The 14,655-nt window shown below is 37.5% G+C and overlaps 1 protein-coding gene and 1 pseudogene across 1 annotated transcript in view; one reads left to right on the top strand and one right to left on the bottom strand.

The window, feature by feature from the left end:
* Positions 1-14,655, bottom strand: part of SLC2A13 (solute carrier family 2 member 13) — a 281,707-nt gene that overhangs the window by 191,440 nt on the left and 75,612 nt on the right. The gene's annotated exons all lie outside the window — the stretch shown is intronic.
* Positions 12,890-12,999, top strand: LOC114514316 (annotated as a pseudogene).

The raw sequence follows: 14,655 nt of genomic DNA, 5'->3' as shown, positions 1-14,655 counted from the left end.
ACTGCAAATCCTCTTCGAAGACAAGAAACTTTCAATAAGTATTGCTTTTTAAAGAAATGCACTGAATCTATAATTTACTGAGGATTTACAAAGAAATTTTTCTCAGTATCTCATATAATACCACACAACAAAAACACAACAAAAATACGAAAAGAATTATTCCTATTCTTTCAGGTGAGTAAACTGAAACACAGAGAGTTTGTGTAACTTATCCAAAGACAAAGCTAACCATTGGTGGAGATGAGATTAATGCCCAGGAAGCCCCATTCCAAAGCAATATCCTTACCTACCACCTTATTTTGCTGCAGTACTTGTGCAAACAATAACAGTAATAAACATTTTTATGTGATTACTGTGTGCCTAGTATTGTTGCAAGCCATTCAGATGCATTAAGTAATTTAATTCTCACACCAATCCAAGAAAGTCTACAGATGAGGGAACAGCCAATCCCACTGTTGAAGTATCTATAAATTCAGCTTCTCGAACAAGGTAAACCTAATCATTGAATCAAATGTCTTCTTTCTTTTTCCAACACAGCAGACACAAATCTACAGTGTGTACACTGGCTTGACCGAAGTCATACACAAATTTTGAGAAGTCTTAGAATCAACCCAGCTTCTAAAAGACAAATTAGGCAAATGGTGAAAAACCTTCCAGGGGTATCCAACCTTTTGGCGTCTCTGGGCCACACTGGAAGAAGAGGAGTTATCTTGGGCCACACATTAAATACACAAACACTAATGAAAACTGATGAGCAAAAAAAAAGGTTTGAAGTAAATTTACAGTTTTGTGTTGGGCCGCATTCATAGCCATCTGGGCTGCATGTGGCCCAAGGGCTGGACACCCCTCCTAGACCTTTCAATGGCATTCAACACACAAGTTGAGCTGCAAGGTTTTATATGTCAAGCCCCAAAAGTGGTTCTTTACAAACTACATTTCATTGAATCTTTACAACAATTCATTATTGAAGGGCTTCTTACTGAAGAAAGAATCTGTCATTTTTAACGTATTAACCTTCCATCTACGTTTCCCCTGTTAATTATCAATATAAAGATTATCTGCTAATTGATAAAGTAACTAATATCTACCTTGGGGTACCCACAAAGGCACAAATGCAAGATTCTTTAAATATACTTTATAGGATGCATAGAAACTACTTTGAAATATGTGCAGTTGATACAGTACAATTCTAAATGATCTTCTCTCAAAGGAAATTTTATATAGCTAACTGCATTAAACAACAGACTGAGTATGAAATAGCTAATATCAATTTTAAAAGAGAAACGCTAACTATCCAAATCTATCTTGCTTATTATAGAAGTAATCTGTAGTTATACAAAAATAAATTAGTGGCAATTTTATAGCTGAATAAGAAGGTTTTATCTTCTCTTCTCTTCCACTTTTTTTTCCAAGTGTCAACTTTTTCCACCTCACGCCCGTCAGGATGACTAACAGCAAATATCAAGTACTGGCGAGGATGTGGAGACTGTGGAACCCTGTGCGCTGCTGGTGGCGATGTAAAATAGAATAGCCACTATGGAAAACTGTATGGAAATCTATCAAAAAAAAATTACAGAGAATTATCACATGACCCAGATGAGTCTGATCTAATTAGCAAACAGACACACATCTGTTCATTTACTTTCTTTCTAACTAAACGTGACCAGCATAAGAATTTCTTGAACTACTGAACCACTCCGGTCAAACTGCGTGCCCGGGCAGCGGTCAGCGTGTGGGTGCACAGGCACGTCCTGGGAGCAGCCATTTGTTCACTGTGCTGTTAGAAACAGGATGGAATTACTGGTAATTTTCTTTAAAAAAATTTTTTTTTCAAATTTCCGTAGTAAGTATATATTGCTTTCAAAGTATGAAAATTATAAACATAGGGCCTTACCTATAGTAGAAAGTGAATAAATAATTCAGAAATCAATGAAATTGAAAGTATAAATGTCCTAAAAGCTTGATGAGTTCTTTTAATTATTTGGAAAAAATGGAGAGGCATACAAAATTAACTCTGATTGTCTACCACAAAACTATTTTATCTACAATTATTCCTGATTGAAAGTATTTTTAAGATCTTTAAAATGAATCATTCCTCTAGAAACTAGACTCACATGATCTTTAAATGATGGTGAAAAAGAATAGCTTTATACAGCATGTTGAAGAGTGTATATGGTTCTAATGAGGTCAGCTTTGCTTTGAATTTTTAGCTCCACTGCTTCCTAACAGGGTGACCTTTGGGAAAGTCTCTTAGCTTCTCTATCAATTTTTACGGCAAGGAAATGAGAACAATATTGTCCAGTTCTTAGGCTCACTGTAAGAATGAAAGGAAAATGGGCATAAAACTTCACATTAAATGTGAGTGATGGTATAATTCTTCAAATGAAAAACACTATCCAAATAAGGAAGATCCAGGGCAATCAGCCCTAAAGTTTTCTACCACGCAAATGCACTCTCTCTATATTACATCTATAACACACAATAGATTTTACGGGAAAGTCTAGATTTTATATCTGAGCATTTTTCACTTCTGAGGTAATTAAATACCATCTAAAGATCCAAAGTGTTAAACCAAAAGAAGTATAATTCTGCCAGAATTACTTAAAACATTTCAAGAAAATATTGTAATTAAAAAGTATTAAAATTTGAGACTGAGCAAAGTAACACATCTTCTAAAATCATTCCTTACAAGATAACATATTTTATTACCTGAAACTTTGTTACTAAACATAGAGGCAATAGAGGGACCAAGAGAATTTTGCTAAGGCATCAGAAACAGGGAACACTGTAAAGGAAGCTCCAGAATTAAAAAAAAAAATTATACATTAACAGCATGGGGAAACAAATTGACTAATCCATCATATCATATAGTTATACCTAAGATACTTCAATTCCTAAAATGTTATGATTCTATGACTGTTGTCCTATATACGATGCAATTTAGAACGTCTCTACCACTAAAACAAATGAGCCAAGCTAATGCTATAATGCTGTGATGCAGATGGTCCACAGTTCTCCTCCTAGTGACCTCACCTAGAGAAAACCAAGTACAAGTGCTCAAGAAAACATCATTCATTACAGTGCTAATACATAACAACCTACTGTCCATTAACAGAGGAACAAATAAAATCTGGCATATACATACCTGAAATATCATATAGCAGCTAAGAGGAATGAACTAGATTTATAGAAGAGCTGATTTGAATAGATGCAACTTAAGTGCATAAAACAAACAAGTAGCTAAACAATACACCAATAGTGTTTATGCAGCATGACACTACAACTACAAAAAAACCTGTGTGTGTGCGTGTGTGTGTGTGTGTGTGTGTATGGAAGGATTCCAAGTCTGGATCAGATGGGCAAAGCGAAATTTAGTTTTATCTGTAATGTTCTAACATTTAAAGGGAGGCTGTATCTATATACTACTTGTTAAATTAAACTATTGGGTTGGCCAGCAATTTTGTTTGGCTTTTTCCTTAAGATGGCTCTAGCAGCTCCTAGTTGTCTTTAACTTCACTTGAAACAATTTTGTTAGATTGTATTGTGACAGCTGTCATTTCAAGCATGCATTTTTAAAAAACATATCAAAACTGGCGAATTTTTGTGTAGCCATTTTAATACTGAAGGTAGAAAATATGCAATATTTTGAGGCATATTATGTTTATTATTCCAAGAAAGGTAAAAATGCAACTGAAACGCAAAACTAAAAAGATTTGTGCAGCGTATGGCGAAGGTGCAGTGACTAATTGAATGTGTCAAAAGTGGTTTGCCAAGTTTTGTGCTGGAGATTTCTTGCTGGATGATGCTCCACGCGCGGTTGGGTGCACCAGTTTTAATTGATAGTGATCAAATTGAGACATGAATTGAGAACAATTGATATCATACCATGTAGGAGATAGCCAATATACTCAAAATATCCAAATCAATCAAGTTATTGGTGAAAATGAAAAATGCATCTTTTATCTCATAGAAAAAAACTAAATGGGCTTTTTGAACAATACTTTAAAAAAGAGCTTAAAGTGTTTGATCGTAAGTGTAAAATTCTTTTCTTTTATAGTCAGATGAGAGGTTTACGTCTAAAAACTGTTGGACAAAATCATGACAACTGATTTAAATTAAAACATTACAACATCTTTTAAAATGTTAACAAAAATGAAAACAGTTGATTTACATTAAAAAGGAATCCATGTTTTCAAATCCAATTCAGGGACATGAATCCTAACAAGATAATAACAAGTTAAAAGTCAACATGAAAATCACACAGACTGACAAACATCTCTTACCTCAATTCAAACAGTATTTTGAAATGAAGTAATCTGACTACACTTCTGATCATATTATTTATTTGCACCTGTTCAAGTCTAAAAGAATGTGACACATTACCTCCAGTTTATACAGCCACATGGGAAATCCAAGGAAGAACATGAACTAAAAAGGAAGCAAATAGCTCCCAAGTACTTCAGCCCTGCATCTGGCAAGAGACAGACCTTCTGTTGGTGTTTATAGAATCAAACACTAAAGAAATATCTTCTTAAGATGTAAGGTGGTGTTAAGTCAGAAAAATCACTCACAGATATCGCTGAGCTCAGAGCTGTTTGGCTCTAGAAGTGACAAAAGAAAAATATCTAAATATATTCCTTTTCTTTGTCTTTCACCAGAGAATACAGTACAAGCCCTGCTGCCTGACACATTGGTTATCCAGAAAGTCATATGAAGTTACCTCCCTAAATCAAATACTTTATATCATTCTAAAATATATAAATGTCATTCATTCTGCAATATTGTAATGCAGGATGAGGCCTTTCTCTGAGCACAAATCAGCTGGCTAAAGTATTGTTTTTCTTCCAAAAACCACAGATGTAATTGTCTGAAATCTCCATAAAGAATGATAAAAATTTAAAACAGTTATGCTAATTCAACAGAGAATCTGTCTGATTTTAATGTTTCTCTCCTAAATCTTTTACATTCATTTTGCCTTCAGTTAATTCAAGAGCAATCTCCTTTAGTGACACCTTTATTGAATCTCTCCAAAGCACTCAGAATTTCATGGAAATCTCTCTCCATGTTATTACTTTTCCTTCCCTAAATTCCTACGACAGATTACATTACATAATTACAGCAGCCAGCACAATGCCATGAACAGACTCAGGAAGACACCTAAACAACTTGGTAAACTGAGAGCCCAACAAGCGATAGCAGAATATGAGGTCATCCTGAAAGTCATCCACCTAATGTGAGCATGGCGTTATTTACAGAAGGTTCTAAGAGTACCCAGCAGTTAACAGGATAAATGTGAGAAGTGAAAGTGCCCGAGGACAGCATCTCTGTACTGCACCTCATGCAAATGTTAGATCACATTTAGTAATCGCCAGATGTGTTCTTCAGTCTGCATACAATAAGGAATCAACCCCTTAAGACCCAGGTTGCACCCACTGGTTTCACCAACACTGAGTAACTTCCCTGTGCCAGAACCAGGTGTAGGGAGACAAATAATGAGTTATGCAGAGTTTCTCAGCCTCAGCAGTGTTGAAATTTGAGGCCAAAAAAAGTGAGGGCTGTCCCGGGCATTTGTAGGATTAAATGTCCCGCTACCCACTAGATGCCAGTCTCACCTTCCCCAGAGCTGGGACAACTGGCTACCCACTAGATGCCAGTCTCACCTTCCCCAGAGCTGGGACAACTGTAACTGTCTCCAGACATGCTAAATGGCCACCAGGGGGCAAAACCGCTCCTGGTTGGGAACCACAAAGCTAGGGTGTACCAGGAACTTTCTGGGTCTAGAACACTTTGTTGGGACTCACAGAATTTCCAATTTTGGCATCAAATATCTTTGTGGCCTTGTATGAAATTCAGAGAGGTAACCTGTCAACAGCCAGAGCTGGCTACACAATTCACAGGGTGGAAGGCAAAATGAAAATGTGGGACCCTTATTCAAACACCATTTAGAATTTCAACGCAGTAGAGCATTAAACATAGCACAGGGTCCTTCCTTCTAAGGTCTGAGCCCTGAGCAATTACAGAAGGTGCATGCCCAGGAAGTGAGCCCTGCCAAGGGTGTCTGGTCAAGGGCAGGGCAGGAGTCACAACCTGGGCTTCCTGTGCTCCTTCCACTGAACTCAGACTCACACTAACATCTATTACATCTCAGTGAGTCAAGAGGTTTTAATAGTTCAGGTCTCTAATTTGTCTCCCCCCCCAAGACTCTACTTTGTCTTTCTCACAGTTTTTCACTAATGTTCTCTATACTGAGCAAAAATGTTGGACATAATAGTGAATTAACTTCTCACCTCATTTTTTTAAAAGCCATGTTTTTCAACACAAACCTACTAAATGAGATTGACATTTCAAATTATAAGAGCATGAAATCACTCGTTTTATTGGAAACAAAAAACGAGTTTATTGCAGTTTATTAATAGCATCTGTCTCCTGTCTTTGAATGCTAGAGAAGACATCAATGATGTTCTTTTGCCATTTGGGAACAGCTCCTCGTTTCTCAAAAAATTATCTTTGGCAATGAATTAATTCTTTAAATTATCCTTGCATTTGGCAAGTGTTTTGACTCCATCTGTGGAAATAAGCATTGTTTCTGATATGATCAAGGAAGATATAATCACTCACTATAGAATGTCAAAATATGTGTTGCTTAAAGATACGAGGTTCATATCTATTGCGTGTGAGTGACCACTATGAACCTAAAAATCTGGCTTTAATATATATCATCAGTTTGGTCTTACCTGCTACAGATCATTAGGACACAACTTGACTCCGCCTTTTATCTCTTTTCCTTTATCTTTTCTCAACATTATTCCCAATGTAAACAAGCAGGTGATGATATCTATATGCCACAGAAAAGGCTGCTTCCAAAACATAAGTGGTTAGTTGGTTAGTACTTTGGTTCAGTAGTGTTCAAAACAAACAAAAAAATGGAAAGCTTCCCGACAAGTGCTTGGAATCCAATTTTACCATCGCAGAATAAAGAAGTGCCATAGGAAGTCACACATCAGCAGTCAGAGACAGTGCGCCTCTGAAACAGGGACTGAATGACAATGCTGTAAGAAGCGCTCACTAGAGAACATCTGACAGGTGTCACTTCCAATTCATTGCTTTTCGGTTTCTAAGTTCAAAGGTGTTGGTTAGAAAAACCCTGTCTAAGGATATGTCTGTGATCATTCGGACATAAGGAGAAACAAAAATGCAGTGGCAGTTACATTAAAAAATATTTTTAAAATTTGTATAATCAAAAGATATATACAAAGGATAGCTTCTAAGAAACCATTTGCAAAGAGGTCCAAATCATCAAGTGGTGTTACTAAATAATGGGGGGAGGGGAGGAGCAAAATGAACTGTTTTCTACAAAGGATGGTCTAAAATCTACAATAGACTGGAAAAGAGAAGAATTAATGCTCTTTAAGAACAGAGGATCTTGTTTACCACCCTCTTCCCCATGCCTAGAATGTTGTAGGCAATCAAGAGATATTTACTGAGTGAATCAAGTAGGTTATCGCCTCCAATGAGGAGAGAAAAAAAAACAGGCATTTTTCACAAAATATAGCAGAATAAATTGGCACAGACTAGATTAAAATTTGACCTCTCATTCCTTGTATAAAACCTATTTTTAAAAATGCAAAAGGTGCCCTGGCTGGTGTGGCTCGGTTGGTTGGAGCATTGTTACAGTAACCAAAAGGTTGCAGGTTTGATCCCTGGCCCAGGCAGGTACAGATACCCTATCCAGATGCATATAGGAAGTGACCAATCTATGTATGTTTCTCTCTCCCCCTTCCTCTCACTGTAAAAGCAATGAAAACATGTCCTTGGGTGAGGATAAAAAATATTTTTTTAAATGCAAAAAGTGTACAAGTTAGTGACTTTTAGCACACACTTGGCTACTTGTTGGTATGCTAAACCTCAATAGTAATGGTTCTTTTATAGAGTTTATAACGTGCTAGGCACTGTTCTCATGGTTTTACACATTAAATCATGCAATCTTCAGAGTAAATTTTTGAGACAGTAGAAACTGTGGCACCGAGAGGTCTCTTTCTGGAGAGGTCTGCCTGTTTACTATGCCACACACACAAAGAGAACTACAGGAACAAAAAACCTGTATCACAGAAAACACTGCTTCCCTATTTTACTCATAATAAGAATGTCACAATTACACAAACCTAGAAATAAACTACATTCTTTTTTTATTGCCAATAAAGTTTAAGGTTATCCTTTGCCAAAGTTTATAGCAAATAAGATTGATGGTTTGTTTTTCAAAATAGGGGACGGGCTAAAGATCTTTCTGCTTGTTTTTTATTATGGTCTATGACTTCCTTTGCTTCTTTTAATGTATCTTTTAAACAGTCCTTCCTACACTCTCCCCCAAAATGAATTATAGCAAGAATTTGTACATTTTATCCTTAGCTCTGATTCCCAGAGGCTCTTTTTCATTGCAGCTTATTCTCTAGAAGGGACCACTGTAAACAAATACCAAGGCAACTCCAGAACCCTCTGGTACTTTCCAAGACGTACACCGTGTGAGATCAGCAGGGCCTCCTGGTTGGTCTCTGCTCGGTCTCAGATCTGCAGTCTTAGTGGATTGCTCAACCTTATATGTGCACGATGCTTAACAAAAGAGAGTACTGTATATGAATATGACGTTTGAAGAAAATATCTTCATTTTTTAGGCTTTAACTGCAGAATTAAGAAAACCAATGTGGATTTTCCTAAAATAGCTATAATGGTAGCTGCACCTTCCAAATATTTATCTCTTAATAATTTGTTGGGAACTGCCCTTCCTGGTTTCAGAAGCTTTAACCCCTCCCCTCCATGGCTAAGGCTGAGTGAGCAACCTTGGGATCAGAAGCCACTAAGGAGACAAAGCTTATCTCCCTGGCAGGAGTCCCGTTTCTGCTCTTTTTTCTTCACCCTGCCTGGCCCCCAATGCTTGATCAGTTAGCCAATGACGAGTAAGATTCCCCAAGGGGGGAATGACCTAAGACAGGCGTGATCACATGGAGGCCCTCAGGGAAGGACTTGGGGGGGCTATAGAACAAGGGGGTGATGGACCCTCACTCCTCAGTTTTGACAAAGCCTGAGTCCTCATTCTGTCTTCAAGAAGTCTCCTAATGTCTTGGCTGCCTTACTTCCCCTGCCTAACTTAAGCCTGAAACAATGACAGAGGATGGTGCAGCCCTGTGCTGGAAAGGGTGGGTTCCCTAGGATGATCAACCCTATGAAAGAATATGTAAAATCCTGTGAAAACTGCTTTATTTAGAATGCTCTCAATTAAATGATAAGGGTCCAATCGAGAAGCGAGTTTGTTCCTCAAAGTTTTGCAGACCTTTAGCTATCTGACCCTGACTCAGAACAGGTCCTCATAGTTCTTTGTACTCTATTTATTGTTTGATCCTTACTGCCTGACAATGATTAATGAGCTTTACCAGTATTCCTGTGAAAAATGAACCCAATAAAGGCCTGTCAAGGCAAGGGCACACATGCTCTCCTCTTGAGGGAGTGGCTAGGCCACTCTGAGGCACTCTCCCCTTGAGAGAGTAGCCATGCTGTCCCTTTTCCTCCATAGGACTCGGTAGTCTGTGTGAATGTCTCATGTCTTATCCATGACACCGTGGACACTGTGGGCCAGTGTCTGCGTCAATAATTACTATGTAACTACTTAGAGCCACCATCAGTTCCCACAGATGTTAAAGCAGACATCTCTAGACATAAAACAATGAATTTGTTAGGCAAAAACTATGTCAAAACTGGTAGAAACCACTGCAAAGAATGAGTCCTAAGAGACTGAGCAGAAGATAAAGCTGCTAACTCAACAATAAATAATTTCCAATAGTTGCCAGGAATTTTTGTATCATACTACAACCTTCTGAGTTGGTATCACCTTCATCTTGGAGATAAGAAAAGTGGGTTCAGAGATGTTAACTACCTTATGTAAAGTCACACAGCATCACAGCCAGGCCTCGAACTCACTCAAGCTTGTCTTCTTGCAAAGCTGATCCCCTATTATGTAAGACTCATTATCCTAAACCTATAAAAGCCACTGACTTTATATATATATATATTTATATTTATATACACATACATACATATATATACACATGTGTGTGCGCACACCACCCCCCAGTATATGTAGTTTGTATAAAGCATGTATTTGTCCCGTTTACCTAACACCCTTTATTGAAGAGGTTGTCTTTTTTTCCCATTGTATATTCTTGCCTCCTCTGTCATAGATTAATTGACCATATATGTGTGGGTTTATTTGTGGGCTGTCTATTTTGTTCCATTTATCTATGTGTCTGTTTTTACACCAGCTCCGTATTGTTTTGATTACTAAAGTCTTCTAGTATATTTTGAAATCAGCATGTGATACCCCTTTGTTTTGTTTTTTTTTAACATTTTATTGGCTACTAGGGGTCTTCTGTAGTTCCACACGAATTTTAGGATTATTTGACCTCGCACTGTGAAAAATGCCCTTCGTATTTGGAGAGGAATTGCCGTGAATGTGTGGATTGGTTTGGGTAGTATGAATGCTGTAGCTACATTAATTCTTCCAAACCTTGAGCACAATAGATCCTTCCATTTACTTGTGTCCTCTTCAATGTCTTCATCAACGTCTTACAATTTTCAGAGTACAGGTCTTTCATCTCCTTGGTGAAATTTATTCCTAGGTATTTTATGCTTTGTAATGCCATTGTAAATGGAATTTTTAAAAATTTCTCTGATAGTTCAATCTTTTGTGTTAACAAGAACACAAAAGATTTCTGTGTATTAATTTTGTATCCTGCAACATTAGTGAATTCATTTATTAGTTGTAATAGTTTTCTTTTCTTTTTTTTTTTTTGGTAGAACCTTTAGAGTTTTCTATATATAGGGTAATATCATGTTATCCGCAAATACTGACAGTTTTCTTCCTTTCCAATTTGGATGCCTTTTATTTCCTTTTAATGTCTGATTGCTGTGGCTAAGACTTCCAATACTATGTTGATTAAAATAAGTATGACTGGCTATACTTGTTCCTGATCTTAAAGAAAAAGTTGTCAGATTTTCACCATCGGGTATGAACTGTGGGTATGCATCATATTGATTGACTGGCAGATAGTAAACCATCCTTGCATTCCTGGAATAAATCTGACATGATAATGGTGTATGATCCTTTTAACGTATTGTTAAATTTGGTTCATTACAATTTAGTTGAGAATTTTTGTATCTATGTTCATCAGGGATATTAGCCTATAATCCTCCCTTTTTTTGGGGGGGGGGTAGTGTTTTGGAATCGGAAGTGCTGGTCTCAGAGAATAAGCCTGGAAATATTCCTTCCTCTCCAATTTCTGGAATATTTTGAAAAGTATAGGTATCAGTTCTTTAAATGTTTAGTAGAATTAACCTACGGAGCTGTGTCTGGTTCTGGACTTTTGTTTGTTGGGAGTTTTTGATTACTGATTCAATTTTGTTACTACTAATCAATCTTTTCACATTTTCTGTTTTTTTCCAGGTCAGTCTTAGAAGGATGCACGTTTCCAGGAATTTATCCATTTCTTCCAGGTTGTCCAATTTGTTGGCATATAATTGTTCATAGTATTCTCTTATGATCCCTTGTATTCGTGTTGTCAGTTGTACATTCTCTTTCATTTCTGATTTATTTGTGTTCTTTTTTTTTCCTTGATGAGTCTGGGTAAAGACACCAATTTCGTTCGCCTCTTCAAAGAACCACCTCTTAGTATCACTGTCCTTTCCTATTGCTGCTGGGTTTTTAGGTGTCCATCTCATTTATTTCTGCTCTGACCTTTAATATATCCTTCCTTCTATTAACACTGGGCTTTTGTTTGTTGTTCTTAGGTGTAAGGTTAGATTGTTGGAGACTTTACTTGTTTTGTGAGGTAACCTGTATCACTACAGACTTTTCTCTTAGAACTGCCTTTGCTGTGTCCCATAAATTTTGGAACACTGTGTTCCCATTCTCATTTGTCTCAAGTAATTTTGTTATTTTTGTTGACTCACTGTTTGTTTAATAGCATGTTGTTTAGCCTCCACGTATCCGTGGGTTTTTCCCCAGTTTTCTTCTTGTGCATGATCCCTAGTTTCATATTGTTGTGGTCAGTAAAGATGTTTGATGTGATTTCACTCTTCTTAAATTTACTGAGACTTGTTTTGTGGCCTAACATGTGATTTATCTTTGATAGAATGTTTCATGTGCACTTGAAAAGAATGTGTATTAGGTTTTTTTTGAATGGAATGTTCTGTATATATCTGTTAAGTCCATCTGTTTTAATGTGTTCTCAAAGGCCAAAGTTTCCACATTGACTTTCTGCCTGGATAATGTATCCACTGATGTAGGTGAATGTTAAAGTTCCTTATTAATATTGTATTCCTGTCGATGTCTTCCTTTATGTCTGTTAACATTTGCTTTAAGTATTAAGATTCTTCTATGTTGGCAGCATACATGTTTATAAGTGTTATATTCTTTTGTTGAATTGACCCCTTTACCATTATATAATGACCTTCTTTGTCTCTCCATACAGTCTTTGCTTCAAAGTCTACTTTGTCTGATATAAGTATAACTAAGTGGTCCCATGCAGTTCAGATCAGTTTTTCAAGGGTCAACTGTATTTTTGATCTGCAGCTGGGAATCTGCATACACAGAGGGCTGAGATTCAGTTATAATCAAATTTTTTATTATGTGGCAGATCAGTGCCCTTAATCCCTGTGTTGTTCGAACATCAAATGTATAGGTGTAGACACCGTAGCTTTCTTTTGGTTTCCATTTGCATGCAGTATTTCTTCCCATACTTTCTTTCACTCTCATCCCGTGTTCGACTTATATGTGCGCTGAGTCTCTTGCAGGCATCATATAGATGGTTTGTTGTTGTTGTTTTTTTAATACATTCAGCCTATTGCTTCTCTGCCTTTTGGCTAAAATCAAGTATAGTATCTGTTCTTATCAGTTTAATACATTCAACCACTGTATGTCTTTGATTTAAGAACTTAATCCACTTACACTAAAGTAATTACTGATAGGTATGTGCTTATTGCCATTTTGTTCATTGTCTTCTGACGGTTTCATAGTTCCTTCCTGGTCCTTTCTTCTTCTTTTGTTTTCTTTCCCAGTGGTTGATGGGTTCTTACTGTGTTATGCTCAGGTTCCTTTATCCTTATGTTTTGTGTATCTACTATAGGCTTTTATTTTGTGGTTACCATGGGGCTCACACATAACAGCCACAGCTATGAAAATATATGTGAATTTCATAAAGCTCACCTTTCACAGCAGAATATTCTACCATGTCTTGAAGTGCGCATACCCATAACAAGGGCCTACTGAGTTATAATCTATTCCCCACAGCAAAGGTTAATTCATTCATCAGTGGTATTTCCCAGGTTTCAACATAGCAAGTGTCTCTTTTAGAATTAATTCTAAAATAATAATAAACCACTTAATATTTTATAACTTTTATATCTGGAATTTCACTGTACTCCTATATATTTGACCTATTTGGAACCAACATGTTAGAACCAGGAGTAAATACTAATAATGCCTACTATACAAAGAAACTCCAAATAGTCTTGGCAAAATCCACAGTGAGATTCTAAACCTATCCATCTGCCCTTGGAAACAGGGTCACTCAAAAATAATCATTGTGCACTAAATTACATCTCCTCTTCACCAACCACTCAGGGTTCCCCAAGGCTTCATGATAACTGAGTCACACACAGGGAAGGCTTCTCAAGCTGTAAGAACTCCATTTCCTCCTCTAAATGCTAGGGGTCAAAGATGAGACACTGCCTCCACTCTTCCTCCATGAATGAAAAGTCCATTAGAGAAACCTGTTTTAAGAACCTTGCTGACATAAGGCAGTGTCTGTATCTGGTGGTGGGGATGCAAAGAGAAGGAAAGGGGCATGAAAATCAAATGCTGGTTGCCACAGAGACGAATTATGAAGCACTCTGGGGCGCAGAGAAGAAGAAAGGCACCCACCCCTCCCCAGGACTCCCTTATCTGCTCTATAAAACCCAGCCTCCTTCCCTCTTCTTTGAGAAGTTCCTCATTAATGAATGACCCTTCTCCTGATCACAACGACCTGAATAAAATCATCTTCTTAACTGTCCTGTGCACTTTGTCTTCCACAAAGGGTCTCATCGTGCTTGGACTGTGATCTAAGGAGAGGGCGTGTTCCCATGTGAACATGGGGATCAAGCTGCTGCGACAACAGCACAGACAGCCCCAGCATCAGATGATGAGACCCAGCTCTCACCACTGATCCCTACTGCCTCACTGGATCAAATGTGACACAGTGTGCCATGATGGACCTGTCAGACTGTGACCGAGGTAGGACTTTGGCCCGGGATTTAATACAGCAATAGGCTCTGACCACTAGTCTCACAGAAGCTTATTGCTTCAATCACCCAAAGGCTTCGCAGAGCTGCCTTAGGTTCTTCGGGGACGACACACCACATGCACACCTGCACACACACACAACTGCACCACTTGCACAGAAAACCAAAGGAAACACACACTCTAGGAAATACCATGTTGAAGAGGCTTCAATGTACATTTTTTTTAAAGTAAGTAGCATCCCAAATTAGTCCTAAAAGTAAAAACTGAGGCAACTGATAAAGCAGACATATATCTAATGACTGAGTGAAGAAGGAATTGGGCCAAAT

The sequence above is a fragment of the Phyllostomus discolor genome, chromosome 2 (assembly GCF_004126475.2).
Source record: "Phyllostomus discolor isolate MPI-MPIP mPhyDis1 chromosome 2, mPhyDis1.pri.v3, whole genome shotgun sequence".
In the NCBI taxonomy this organism is placed as follows: domain Eukaryota; kingdom Metazoa; phylum Chordata; class Mammalia; order Chiroptera; family Phyllostomidae; genus Phyllostomus; species Phyllostomus discolor.
This window is presented reverse-complemented; position numbering and strand designations above follow the sequence as displayed.